At 39.9% G+C, this 13,368-nt stretch overlaps 1 pseudogene; it reads right to left on the bottom strand.

The window, feature by feature from the left end:
* LOC115864176 (myosin-9-like) overlaps window positions 1-10,542 on the bottom strand; it is a 130,421-nt pseudogene extending 119,879 nt beyond the window's left edge.
* Window positions 10,543-13,368: the final 2,826 nt, after the last annotated feature.

The following is a 13,368-nucleotide window of genomic DNA, read 5'->3' as shown; positions in this document are numbered from 1 at the left end:
ATTTGGAAACCCTTAGAGAGTATTCTTATTTTCATGGCAATATAGTTTTACAGTAGTTCACCAAGAGTCTGTTCTCCTTGTAACAGGACACAATTGGAAATATCAGTTATATTACCAAGGCTTTGATTAGAATATCATATTTGAGAAGGTGTATCAAATCAGATACGACCAGGTAGCTGTAAGGATCTAAGACTGACTTTATGGAGCCATGAAGCCCCTTGGAAAAACAGACTGGTGCCTTGCTTACAGGGTTTCCAGCAGCCTTACCAGGTGAGTAAGGAAGGCCACTTCCTGGCAGGTTCAGGAACCTCAGGATATTTTGGGGCTGTTCACCCAAATCTATAGATATTATAAGCAAGTCTGATGGTACTTTTCTGGCTTGGCTTCTTGGTCTCAAGAAGCATTTAAAAATTCAACCTGGAGATTCCTTATGAAAAGTTCTAGCAAAGCAGACTTAAAAGAGCCTATATTGTCAACCTCTATTCTTGCTGGACTTATGTAAATAATCAAGCTAATTTTATGGAAACCAGACTTATTTTGTGAACAAGTTAGCCTTATTTTGGCTATTTTTTATCAAAATGAGGATGATTTTTGAGAGAAAAATTATGTTTCAATAGAAACTGTTATACACAGTTGTGGATATTAGATTCTAGTTCTGTTAATTGTCTTTGAAGTTTTTTTTTCTACCTGTGAACTGGACTGGATCCTGAATTCTTACGGGTTTCTTCAAATATTTGGCTACAACTCTCCAAACTAACATTTCCAGTTTTTCTCCCACTTTTGACTTGGATCATATGGAACTAAAGCTGCTCTTTTCCTGAAGTCCTCCAAATGGAAGGTGAACAACTTGTTGTAAACTCGAGACATCACTACAATAGCCCATGTTTACAGAATCCTCATGCCTGTTGCTGTGTGAGCCAAGCAGAAAGTTTACCTGATCACTTGATGACATCATCAGAGATATTCAAACTACAGACCAGGAAAATTCATCAGATTGTCACTACTTGCCCTCAGTCCATCTGAAGATGCTTTGAACCTGACACCCAGAAATATTCTGGACTGGGAGCTCAGGACTCAGACACTGGGTTTCTAGTTTACTCCAACCATTAACCTTTGTTTTCCTTTGCCTCCATAGAAATACCTCTTATCAAATACCTGATTGCTTGTACCTTATAAGCCTAACTTTGTGATCCCACCTGCATCACTGCCTCCTGAAAAGAGTTAACTGAACTACCTTTTGTCAGGAGTAAGAGACAGACTCAATGAGGCATAAAGCAATCTACCAACTCAGCTTCTGGATTGCAGAAGGCAGGATTATATGTTGGCAAAATTTGTCACCCCAAAATATATCTCTTTGGCATGTGGATTAATTTAGGCTGATCACTTTCAAGAAATGGAAGACTCAGGAAGTCTTTTTTTTCTTTTTACTTTTCCCTTAGCTGCCTATAGAATTTGATAAAGAGCCTGTTCCCAGAATTGAGCTATCACCAGAGATATCTTCAGAGAATATGGGCTAAGTGTGGTGGAGGAAAATCGACAGAGTCTAGAGAGCAGAGTCCACTCTGTGTCCCACTGTCTCTGTATAGCCAAGCAAACATTTGTTTACCAAACATTTGCTTTTCTGTCTCCATGTGAATTGCCTTCCTCTCCTTTGAAGTCCCAAACAACTATCCCCAACATCCTCTTTTGTCTTGAGCTGAAGATGGCATTTAAGGCGAGGGCTTCAGACATTTTGGCAAGTTCCTCAGTTTTCCTGTGTATCTTCTATATATACATGTTATTAAACTTTTGTTTGATTTTCTCCTGTTAACTGGTCTCATGTCAACTTAATTCTTGGACCAGCCAGAAGAACCTAGAAGGGTAGAGGAAAATTTCTTCCTCCCTCCTCATCAGTGGTATTTTAAACGCAAAGTTATAAGAAGAATACCCAAAAAAAAAAAAATACTTTATGTGTAAAAGTATTTACCAGTATGCATGCCTTCTTAGTATTAGCATTACATTGTATTTTTCTTAATATACTTTTATTATTAAACTATAAGACAAGGTCATACCAAAAGACAGTGACAACGAAAGAGAGAAAGATTGAAAAAAAATCTAACAAAAACCCAGTGGTAGCAAAGAAATCCAAGAAGTTCCAGTGGAACTGTTAAAAAGTTTTTAAATGGATTGTTTTTTAATTAACACTCCTTTGAGATGGCTGCTCTCTTGCTGATTAGAATATTGTAGCAAAAGTCATATGGCCTTAGAAAGAAAAGTCCTCATGCCTAACTCAAAACTAGCTATAACATCAGCATTGCTAAAGGCACGAAATTATTTTTAAAGGCATGAGTCCTGATATTTTTACTCTCAAAGAAAACTTTAATATATTATGTTGTCTAGTTACCAACTTGGGGAGTACTTATAATTTGTCATTCTTTAGTTTGCAAAACACTTTTCTATTATAAAATTTCCTCCATTCCACAGTAGGTGTCTATAGCCATTTTTTCCAGATAAATACAGAGTATCTATTTGAATTGATTGAATTCAACAGATCCACTTCATGATCTTATATTTCTGTCTTCCCACATTTAAAATAAATAAGGTTAGTACTGATAGAACAAGTTTGTATGGGTCTTTTAGAAGGATCTATTTTTTCATCACACCTCTTTTGTTCCATCTTGCTTAGCAAATCAGATGCTAGATATATTTTGATTAGTTTGTACTTTAATGGATCATGTATGGAGGGTCCACCTTTCACATTGGGGCCATTAATTTTTCTTGAGTCTGATGGAAAAAACAGGTAGAGCTTTTTGTGTGTGTGCTGATTGAAAAGTGATGGATTATTTTCATGTGGTAAGAAACACAATGTTTTCTTTAGCACAGCAGGATATAATGTTTGCAAGGTCTAACAGTGAAATATTATGCATATTTGCCGCTGGCCAGCTGCCAGAAATGGAACAGCAATATCAGAGGAGATTTTGAATTTGAATCTTAAAACCAGTGCAGCCTACAAAGAAACTAATGAGCCATTCTAAGCAGAAAAAGCATTTGTACTAATAGATGATTCCTGCCATACATGCCAGCATGTAACAAAATGGTAAATAATTATTCATTTAAATGTTACCTTGAACTTTATTTCAAGGGAAAAAAGAAAAGATGCTTATTCTGAGTGTAATTTCGAATAGGTACCACTGCAAAGATTTTTTTCCCCCCCAATTCAGAGGCCCATGACATTTCCTTCCCTATGAAAGCAGAGTCATTTTCTATATAGTATTTTTTTCTCATGTGGCTGAAAAACTGATTCACAGAAAATTTTTCATTTCATGTTATTTTGTATTCAAAACTGGTGTTTTCAAATCAGTATACAGCACCCTGAAAAAGCTTTGAAGTGTTATAGAAATAAAGACATAAACACGATTATAAAAGGCAGGGGAGAAGATATTTTGGGTTTGCTGAATGTCTTGAGTTCCTTTGTTTCCGAAGTCAATGGGCATCCTTTCTACACATAGCATTTTATATATTTTGGTAAACTACTGGCATAGGGAAATAAAATTTGTATGTTCATTTACATCCAACTTTTCAAGATATTGTTTTCTAAGAAATATTTCACATCTTAGAAAATTGAAGGCTCCTTTTCTGGGCTTTTCAATTTTATTGTATTTGATCTTATTTTAGGGCCACGACATTTCATTTAGTAGGCATTGAAAGAAATTTGGGTCTAGCGGAAAATACTTGCTCAGTTTTGCATGGAGAAGCTACACAATCTCATGGAAAATACACTTCATATTACTGTCCGCCTTGTAAACAGAGAACTCTAACGGGAGAAGACACTTGCTCCATCTTGATGCCTTATGTATTTTATATTACAGTATTTCAATCTCCATTTTAAAGGTGGAATTATTACTTTAAATTATAGGCTTTCACTTTTAAGACCATCATAATCTCCCACTGCTGCAACACTGCAGGGAGGGACACCAATGCTCAGTCCCCTAGAAACAGAGGATGGGAAGGAAGAGAGGAAAAGTTCGGCTGCACTGTTGCATCGCGCTCTTTAAAAAATCACAATTGAGACATGCTTGTGACAGATTCAATCAGGCTGTCCTCCTGCCTGAGTTACTGGCCAGGTGTTCCGTTTTGCTGGAAGCTGCATTAACCCTTCTGGGCCCCTGGGGTCCTGCAGAGTAATTTACTGCTACATCACCCCAAATGGTGCTCCTGCAGCCCAAGGCCTGGTCTATCTCCAAATCGACACAAAACCTCAAAGACCTGCTAGAGGTGGCTTATACATTAGGAAAATATGGTTTATATTCTAGATACTATTTTTTAAATGTCACAAATTACAGTCACTTTTGATTTGTTTAAAGTATAAATAACAGATTATTTTAAAGAGCTTAGAGACTGTATAGTCCATGTATTAACCTGACAACAAGTCCCCCAATCTTAATTTAAAATAAAAAAAATGAAAACCTACGATGCATGCAAAATAATAAAATTATAAATTTAAATGTTTCTTTTTAAATTTGCTACTCAGTAGTCATACATGCTAGGAAATGCACTCTTGATATTTAAAAAATCATTTTTATAAGGGCTACCCAGATACTTGAATTGTTTGAATTGAATCTGCTTTGTCCAGATGGTTTAAAACTGATTAAAAATTAGGAATGCAAGAAAAGTTCAGAGAGACTTAAAGAACATATTAGTAGAATGCTTCAGTACATATATTTCTAAGCAAAAAATAGATAATGTCAATGCTTAAAATATAAACGTTAAAGAAATTGTAAGTTGTACTAGATTCTGTCCAACAAAACGAGTAGGTGGTGTTTAGGCTACACTGAAACTAGAAGATAATATTCAGAATTTAGAAGTATAAGGGAAAAATAAACTTGTCTATGTTTTATTTTTACTGGAAAATTCTAAAAGATAGAAAAACAGGAAGGAAGGAAGGAAAGAAGGAAGGAGGGAAAGAAACTTTACTAGTACTGTTAAAATGTTAAGTGACAGTATGATGCTTCCATCATAATTAAATTAAGATTATAGCATCTATTCAAGACAATTAAAAAACATACAATATATAATAAATATTTGCATATGTATAATTATTGTATACATAATATATAATTAATATGACTAAAAAACTATAATGTTGGTGTTTTTTACATAAGTTTATGATTTTCTTTTCCCTGATCTCCATTTTCCCCGCGTTTTGCTCATGACAGCAATCAGGTTCCTATATTCTGTATTTGATGATGTTATTTAGTGATTAGCATGTCCTTCTGGTTCATGTCACTTAGCCTATAAATTCCAAGTGGTGCCCCATCAGTTGCACCCTGTTGAATTCTCCCTTGGCTTTCACCTTGGCCTCTGAAAACGCCTAACTAGAGTCAATATATTAAAGAAGAGTGAGCAGCCTTTCATGTATTTAATATTTAAGGGGATAAAGATTTAACTTCAGGGCACAACAAATATACCAACTATCTAACTAGAGATGTTATTATTTAAATGTTCGATTGAAATTTAACATGCATTTTAGAACTTTTCTAATCTCCCCAAGACTTTATAATATTTTATCCTAAGCAGCTAAAGACTGAGCATAAGAAAGGATTCACAAGTACAGACTTTACATTGAAAACCTCCACTGAACGTTGCTCAAGCTTGTGAAGTGAAAAGTATAGTGGTTGACTAGCCACACACATATTTTTAATAATTGCACATCAAGCATATTTTGTTGTTATATAATCAGATGGCTTAGGTATGTCAAATGTACTTTCTTCCCAAGACTAAAAGTAATAATTTGCAAGTAAAAAAAAAAGCAATTACAGTTCAATTACATGCCTGTGATTATAAACACTAAAATAAGTCAGATTTCTTCTTGTAATATCAGATTTGAATTTACCATATTTTCCTTAAGAACAATTTTCTATTAGAAATCACAATTGCCCCTCCATGAGAAAAAGTAATTGAGGATACTCTAGGTAAAGTTTTCCTGAAAATGTTCTTGGCATGCTCACTTTTACTGAAACATGCTATAATAAACAGAAGTTGAATCTGTCTTTCAGATAGTCACTTCCCTCCCGTAGATTCTAGAAACTCACAATGTGTGTTGGATTGAAAAAAATCACTTGTGCTTTTGAAACCTTAGTAGGACTAAGGGTTTTCAATCCATAAAAATGTTAACAAACAAAATCCATTCTAACCTCTTAAAACCTTTCAAGTGGTGGACTTGCATTTCACTGTCACAAAAACAGAGCAATAGTGCAATTTTAACTGATAAATTTGAAAATGCTTTCTCTTTTAAGGATTGCAGAGTTTCAAATGCTTTGGTACTAAAAACCAACTGACAGATCTTTTATGAATATTTGGAAAATCATCCTTAGCTCTTTTGTAACCCAGCAAAGATGCAAAAAGAATCATAATATGCATTTTGGAAAGCTGTGTGGTGATATAAAAGACTCCCATGCTAAGAGCAGACGGAAAATGGTGGTTATTATTAATTTAGGAAAACAAAAGAGCAGCCCAGCATTTCAGTAATGTGGCAAGTTGTGTGCTCTTGAAGGAGAGGGGCGTTTATAATTGGATTTTAGAGTAATTTAGAAGACGAGCTACGATGTAATGGTTGTGTATTAGAGGTTAGAACTACAACAGAAGCCCATAATGTAAGGGTTCATTGCACTGGGAGAAAACAGAACAAAGAAAAGCAGCATCAACTGAAAATGGCCTGAGCAGGAAGCAACAAGGTGAAGCAGGCTGGGGAGACCCGGGGCTGGAATGTTCTCGCCTGGAGCCAGCAGTACTGCAGGCTGCAGCTCCTTCTAACGCAGACAGTGAGGAACACGGGCTTCCTTCAAAATATTTTTTCTGTAGTGACCTTGTCACCCTCCCGCCTCCCTCCTCCTCCCTACGGGCAAGTTCAGCTTGGCGAGTCTCTCTCCCCAGCTGCCCAGCAGTTTATCACTGACTCTCCTCCACCCAGGCCACGCATCTTCACCAGCCGTCCCTGGCCTCACCTGCCGGACCTCAGGTTTTCTCAGGGGAGGTTACGGGGATTCTGTCCATAGGCTCCCTCCACACCACATACACACACACACAGACACACCCAACATATGTATTCACACACACATACACACACCCCACCCCCAACCCATGTATTCACACACTCACATACACACATACCACACACATACCCCACCCCCAACCCATGTATTCACTCACACACACACACACACACACACACACACACTCTGACCCGACTGCTTGGTCTCTCTCCATCCTTCCTCAGGGAGCTCTGGGCTTCTGCCCTCTGGGAGAGAAGGAGAAAGAGTCAGAAGGAAAAGTCAAACCTGCCTCCCCATCCACCAATTTTCATCCCAAGCCTCAGGCAGCTCAAGGCACCCTCTCACCCCTTTACTGGGATCCTGTTTGCCAGGACCTGTCGCTGGGGTCCGAGCTCTGGGGCGAAGGCCCCGGGTGAGCGGCCCCTTTTGGAGTAAATAACCGAACCCCGGGCAGGTAGCGCCAGCTTCTAGAGTCCCGGGGCTGCGCTGCTGGCTGACGGAAGGGTCCTGTGAGTGGAATTCCTTCCCAGTTGCCGGAGCTTGGCTACCCCCTGCTGGGCGGGAAGCTCAGGCCTTGAGACTCAAGCCACTCTGCTCAGGGTCAAGTCTCCTTCCAGGGCCTTAGAAGGGATCCACCCCTTTCCTGTCAAATTGTTATCCCACGTTCCCCACGTGAAGCTGGCGTGTGAAGTTCCCTTCCAATCCCCAGGAGGTGTTAAAGACATTTTTTTCCCCCAAGCCCTCTGGATGCCAGTTTAAGCAGAACAAATCTATTTATTTTTTGTGAAGATCGGTTTATTAAAAGCACACACATAACTCAGATTGTATAGGGAAATGACGTTAGGCTTTGTTGAGCGTGAAAAGTGAGCTTGCTCAAGCCCCATTGCCAACCCTTCAGTGCATCATTTTCTGCCGCAGCAGAACGTGGGCCATGTTAAGAGGACATCAGCCCAGAGGCCTAAAATCTAGCCTAACTAATTTCCAAGCTCTCTCCAGCCCTCTCCTCCTCACAACCCCCTTTATGCCCCTCTCAAGAAAACCCCAGCTCCATGACGTAGGAAACTTTGGCAAAATATAAGTGGACGGGAAACCAATTTTTAACTGGATCAAGTTTTCATACACAGATTAACACATTTTAATTGTCCTACAAACTATTCTTGTAGTCACTGCTAACAAAATCCAGATTGAGGAAATTCACTGCCGTCACTATAATGTGTATACACTATTAAGACAGTTATGAAACCTCAGACACATTTGGAAGACATGTCTTAAAAGCGCCTTTAATACAAAATAAAATAAAGTAAAATACAAATAAAAAGAGATTAGTGTTCTGAGCTGTAACCCAGCTACGGCTGTAGACAGAAACGGTGGAAACATGTAAACAGAGGGCGCTTTTAGTGACTCAGTGACCCAAATGTCTTTTTCAGGCTCATACAGTTCTAATTCTGACACACTTTTTCACTGCATTTAGTTTGCAGACCATGCAGAAAAGAAACGGACATTCGGATTAAGTAAACAGGGGCTTTATATACAGCCACTAGACGGCCAGAGAGACAACTTCTGTTTACATGGAAGGCGCAGATGAAGACAAAATGTTAAGACGGCACCTCTTCCTGCATTTACTGGTGTGAAGTGAAAACCCAGATATCTTCACCAGCAAATGAAGAAGGGACGAATGGGTTTCTAACCTTGCCTGGTGTGTTAAAGTGTCAGAACTCTTGAAGTCCACATCATACCACAGCCTCAGACATAAACAAACATTTCTCTCTGTCAGAAGGGGGTAAACATATTAGGATTTGGCTAAATCCTCCAGTTGTTTGAGTCCTATGTTGTGGTCTAGAATCATCTTTGATGCTATTTCCAGCTGAAGTCAGTCCTGCGCGATGCCTTAAGCAAATGAGAGGGGAGATGAGGTTGACCATGAAGGTAAGGACTGACTTGAGATTTTACTTTCCTTTTCGTCAGCAGAATAGCCTGAGAGTGAGAATGCAGTACACAAGTAGAATGCAGTACACAAGTACACGAACAACTGGTTTCCCCAAATCCCACACTCTGAATCTATTTTTTTCTTGATGACCCATGTTTCAATTACTGCTCTCAGGATGCAGTCTCAGTATTGTCCTGTGCAGAGAGTTTACTGAGGTGGTAGGGATTACAGGGGAGGGAGTGGGGGAGGCGGGGGGGGGTGGGCAGACACCAAGCAAAGAGAGAAGCCTATCCCAGATGTAGGAGGCTCTTACTTATTGTGAATTCAAGTAACCCTGCCACCCTCACACAGCTGAAGAAGCATGTCAGCCTTTTCACGGAATTCTGCCAAAAGACATTCAGTGGTCAGCAAACTGAGTGATTTCCCTTCTCCAACCCTTGCTTTCTGGTGATTCCAACCCCTTTCTTATTTGAGCCACTTCCTCTTTCCATTTTGCTTGAACTTCAAGTCAAATCAGCCCTATTTGTTCTCAAATACTTCTTTACAATTAATTAATCAAACACCCAAGAGAGATTTATGGGTCTTTCTTGTGTTCAGTATTGTACACTGAGCTGTGGAGGATACAAAATAAATGAAAGAGACTGCCGTTAACCTAAAGTATGTTATGTGATTAGAAAAACCACATTAAACTAATAATACACAATGGAATGTAAGCGAAAGTTAAATAGTAAGATAAAGATTGTCAAAAATGAAGTACTTCAAAGAAGAGAAAAATAGTGGGACACGAAAATATTTATACAGCTTCAACAAAGAGATAAAACCTGAGTAACGAGCTATCACCTTGATTGTGGTGGTGGTATCATAGGTGTAGGCGTATGTCCAAACTCATCAAAATATATACATTAAATACACGTAATTTTTTGTGCATCAATTTTACCTCATAAAGCTGTTAAAAAAAACTGAATGAATCAAATAATAGAAAACATTATTTGAGTGATTATTCTGTGTCAGGCAGATAAAGATGATAATTCTAAATACTTTTATGTGTTTTATCTCCTTTGATCCTCTTAACAACCCTAAGAGGTAAACATTATTATCTCCATCTTAGAGGTGAAAAAAACTGAGGCTTGGAAAAGTTAGACTCAAACAGCTTGCAAGTGGCGGGGCTAAGATTTGACCTCTAACCCAGGACTTGTAAAACTATGCTACTGTAATAGAATGAGAGAATGAGTTTTAAAAAAAAAAGAAAAGAAACAGCCAAGGAACATTGCAAGCCAGCCTTCTCTTTTTTTTTTTTTTTTTTTTTTTTGCCGTACGCGGGTCTCTCACTGTTGTGGCCTCTCCCATTGCGGAGCACAGGTTCCGGACGCGCAGGCTCAGCGGCCATGGCTCACGGGCCCAGCCGCTCCGCGGCATGTGGGATCCTCCCGGACGGGGGCAAGAACCCGTGTCCCCTGCATCGGCAGGCGGACCCTCAACCACTGCCCCAGCCTTCTCTTTTGAACTGGGTGGGTTTCATTGTCCTACAGCTTTGGAGTCACGTTTGCCAACATTGTTAACCAAAAGAAACTGTGACTGCTCCATATCCCAGAGTGTTCAGTATTGCACATAGGCCAATATACATATTGAAAGTCTTAAAAATACCCCAGGTCGGGCTTCCCTGGTGGCACAGTGGTTGAGAGTCCACCTGCCGATGCAGGGGACGCGGGTTCGTGCCCCGGTCCGGGAAGATCCCACATGCCGCGGAGCGGCTGGGCCCGTGAGCCATGGCCGCTGAGCCTGCGCGTCCGGAGCCTGTGCTCCGCAGCGGGAGAGGCCACGGCGGTGAGAGGCCCGCAAAAAAAATACCCCAGGTTGCTTATGAAAGAGACAAGTGTGGCTAGTGAAAAAGAGTCAGATAACATTGGAAAGAAGTGTAGGCAGCTGCAAAAGAACTGTCCAAGTAAAAAGTAGTAACTGCCCTTGATCATTTTTTCATTGGAAGTTCATGCTCAGAATGATCTAGGTGAGAGGTAAAAGAGGGTTTACAAATGCGGGTGCCCACTGACAGGAACACTGCTAACAACTTGGGGGTCTGCAGCAAGAATACAAATAGTGGCCCACATACTGTATCTTTATGTTTAAAAATATATATCATCAAGGTAACAAACTATTAAAGTAAAACGTGTTCTATTTTTTTTACATTAATTAACAACCTGGAAGGCCAGTATTGAATTTAGATTTCTTGGACTACTAGAATTCTGTGTTAGAATATGGTAATGTGTATAGAGTGGCTCATGGCCTATGATCCCAATGCCAGCGTCAATCCTGTGACTCCCCCTTCTTTTCGCACCTTGGGCTCTGTTCTGCACTTCAAGGGCCTCACGTCTAAGTTGTGTTCACAGACCTGCACCCTAAGTTCCCCCATGGATCTCTCAGGCCTTGGAGTGTCACACTGGCAACACAGTTTGTCTTCAGGAGGGGATACCCAGGGAAGAGGGCGTACAGGTGTGGTGTCATTTGCTCAGGGAATTCTGGGAGCCTGGTGCCTGGAGCATGATGTAGACCCTTGCTACTCGCAGCACCAGGGAATTATTAGAAATGCCAACTCTCAGACCCACTCCAAGACTACTGAATTAGAATCTGCATTTTAACAACACCCTCAGGTGTTGCATAAGCACATTAAATTTAGAAAAGTGCAGGGCTACAAGGAAGGGTGACTTCTTGCAGGCAGGTCCACTTGTTCCAAGGAGTCCTTACCCTGTGGGGGTAGGGATGGCTGAACAAGGGCCCAGATGGATCCCACTAAAGAGTAGACTAGGACAGGATCTTGCCAAGGTCTGAAGGTCAACAAAGCCCAGGCACATTATAAAAATGATTGGGTAGGCCTAGTGTAAAGGACATGTGCCGTGATCTATGAGGGGGATGTTAAGGGTATCAGCCCTGCCCAACAGAGTCATCCTGTTAAGGAACCCTTTACTGAAACCACCCTCCCTGGCCAGGACTGATGATAACTGCTTGCCTGACTTATCTCACGACAGGAGGTCCCGACAAGGAACATGGTGCTGCAGTGGAAAACTAACCGGGAGGATTCGGAAGGGGCCCAAAGAGGGAGGAGACATATGCGTTTGTATATTAAAAAACAAAACAAATCAGAAAAAGAGGTCTTTTGATAGCCTAAAACCTCCCTACCTTCTGCCTCCACCCCCATCATGTTATAAATTGTTTCAGACAACAAAATACAGTCATTTACATTGATTGTCACGATTAGGGCCTGGGGTTGTGCTTGCAAGAGGCTGATGACCTGCTTTATCCTTTCCCTGTCATTCTCTTGTCACACGTACACACATGAAGAAAGGTCTGCTCTCCGTCCCTACTTGTCAAGTGAAACCAAACTGGACATGTGGTGGAATTACAAGAGAAGAGAGTTCCTGGACCCTTTGGTCCCTGAATGAATCTCTTCAGGAAGTGCATCTTGCCCTACGCATCTGGGTTTTATCAAAAAGAAGCATTCTGGCTTTGAATAGTTATATTCTTCAAAGTAGGTGAAAGATTAAAAAAAAAAAGTTGGATAAATCAAAGGGAAGGTAATATAATTATTGAAGAATCCCAAGACAATCACTTCTGTTCCTTTATCCATATTTCTACATATGTATTATTGCACAAACAATATCGAAGGCATAATTCAAAAATAATTTACGTTTGACACTGGAATGCAGTGCTCCTTTTCTCTTTAACAAATGTTTATTGAGAACACACTCTGTACTAGGCACTTTCATATACATTATTTCATTTAATCCTTACAGTAACTCTTTGAGGGAAGCATATAAGCAATTTGAGACACAGAGAGGATAAATGACCTGCCCAGATCATTTATCAGCAAGCTAGTGGGAGAGTGTCTCCAACTCACCCAGTGTTCTTTCCATAATGATGGGTTTTTTACTTAGTTAGCTGGCACTGCTGGGAACGTGGTATCCCACAAATAGGATCTCTCATTATAGAAGCTTAGCTTATAGAGCCAACAAAGTCTAAAAATCTGAACATTTTTGAGGAAAGACCTTTCAACATACATCATCAATCCCCCTTCCTTCTAAATAAAGGTAATGAACATCAATTAAGCTTTTGTTAACACTTCAGAGCCATCATCATGAAATTTTTGATTATGCCGTGAAGTAGTACAAATAGGTTTATACTTCCCAAATTTTCTCTCCCTTCTCATCTCTTATATGTCAAAAATAAGCATTAGGAAGGAGAGTACAAGGGGTAAAGCACATGGAATCAGTGTAAGGGCTTTGTGACTATTTTATGGGCTGGAAGACTCTTTTGACTTCCCAATTTTGGAATCAGTTTGCTGGTGAACTGTCTTCTAAATAAGTTAGGAAGTAGCATTTGAAGTTCTGGGGTAATAGATTCACTTATCTGAATCAGTCT

The sequence above is a fragment of the Globicephala melas genome, chromosome 12 (assembly GCF_963455315.2).
Source record: "Globicephala melas chromosome 12, mGloMel1.2, whole genome shotgun sequence".
NCBI classification, from domain to species: domain Eukaryota; kingdom Metazoa; phylum Chordata; class Mammalia; order Artiodactyla; family Delphinidae; genus Globicephala; species Globicephala melas.
The sequence above is the reverse complement of the archived record's forward strand: the minus strand, read 5'-3'. Positions and strand labels throughout refer to the sequence as shown.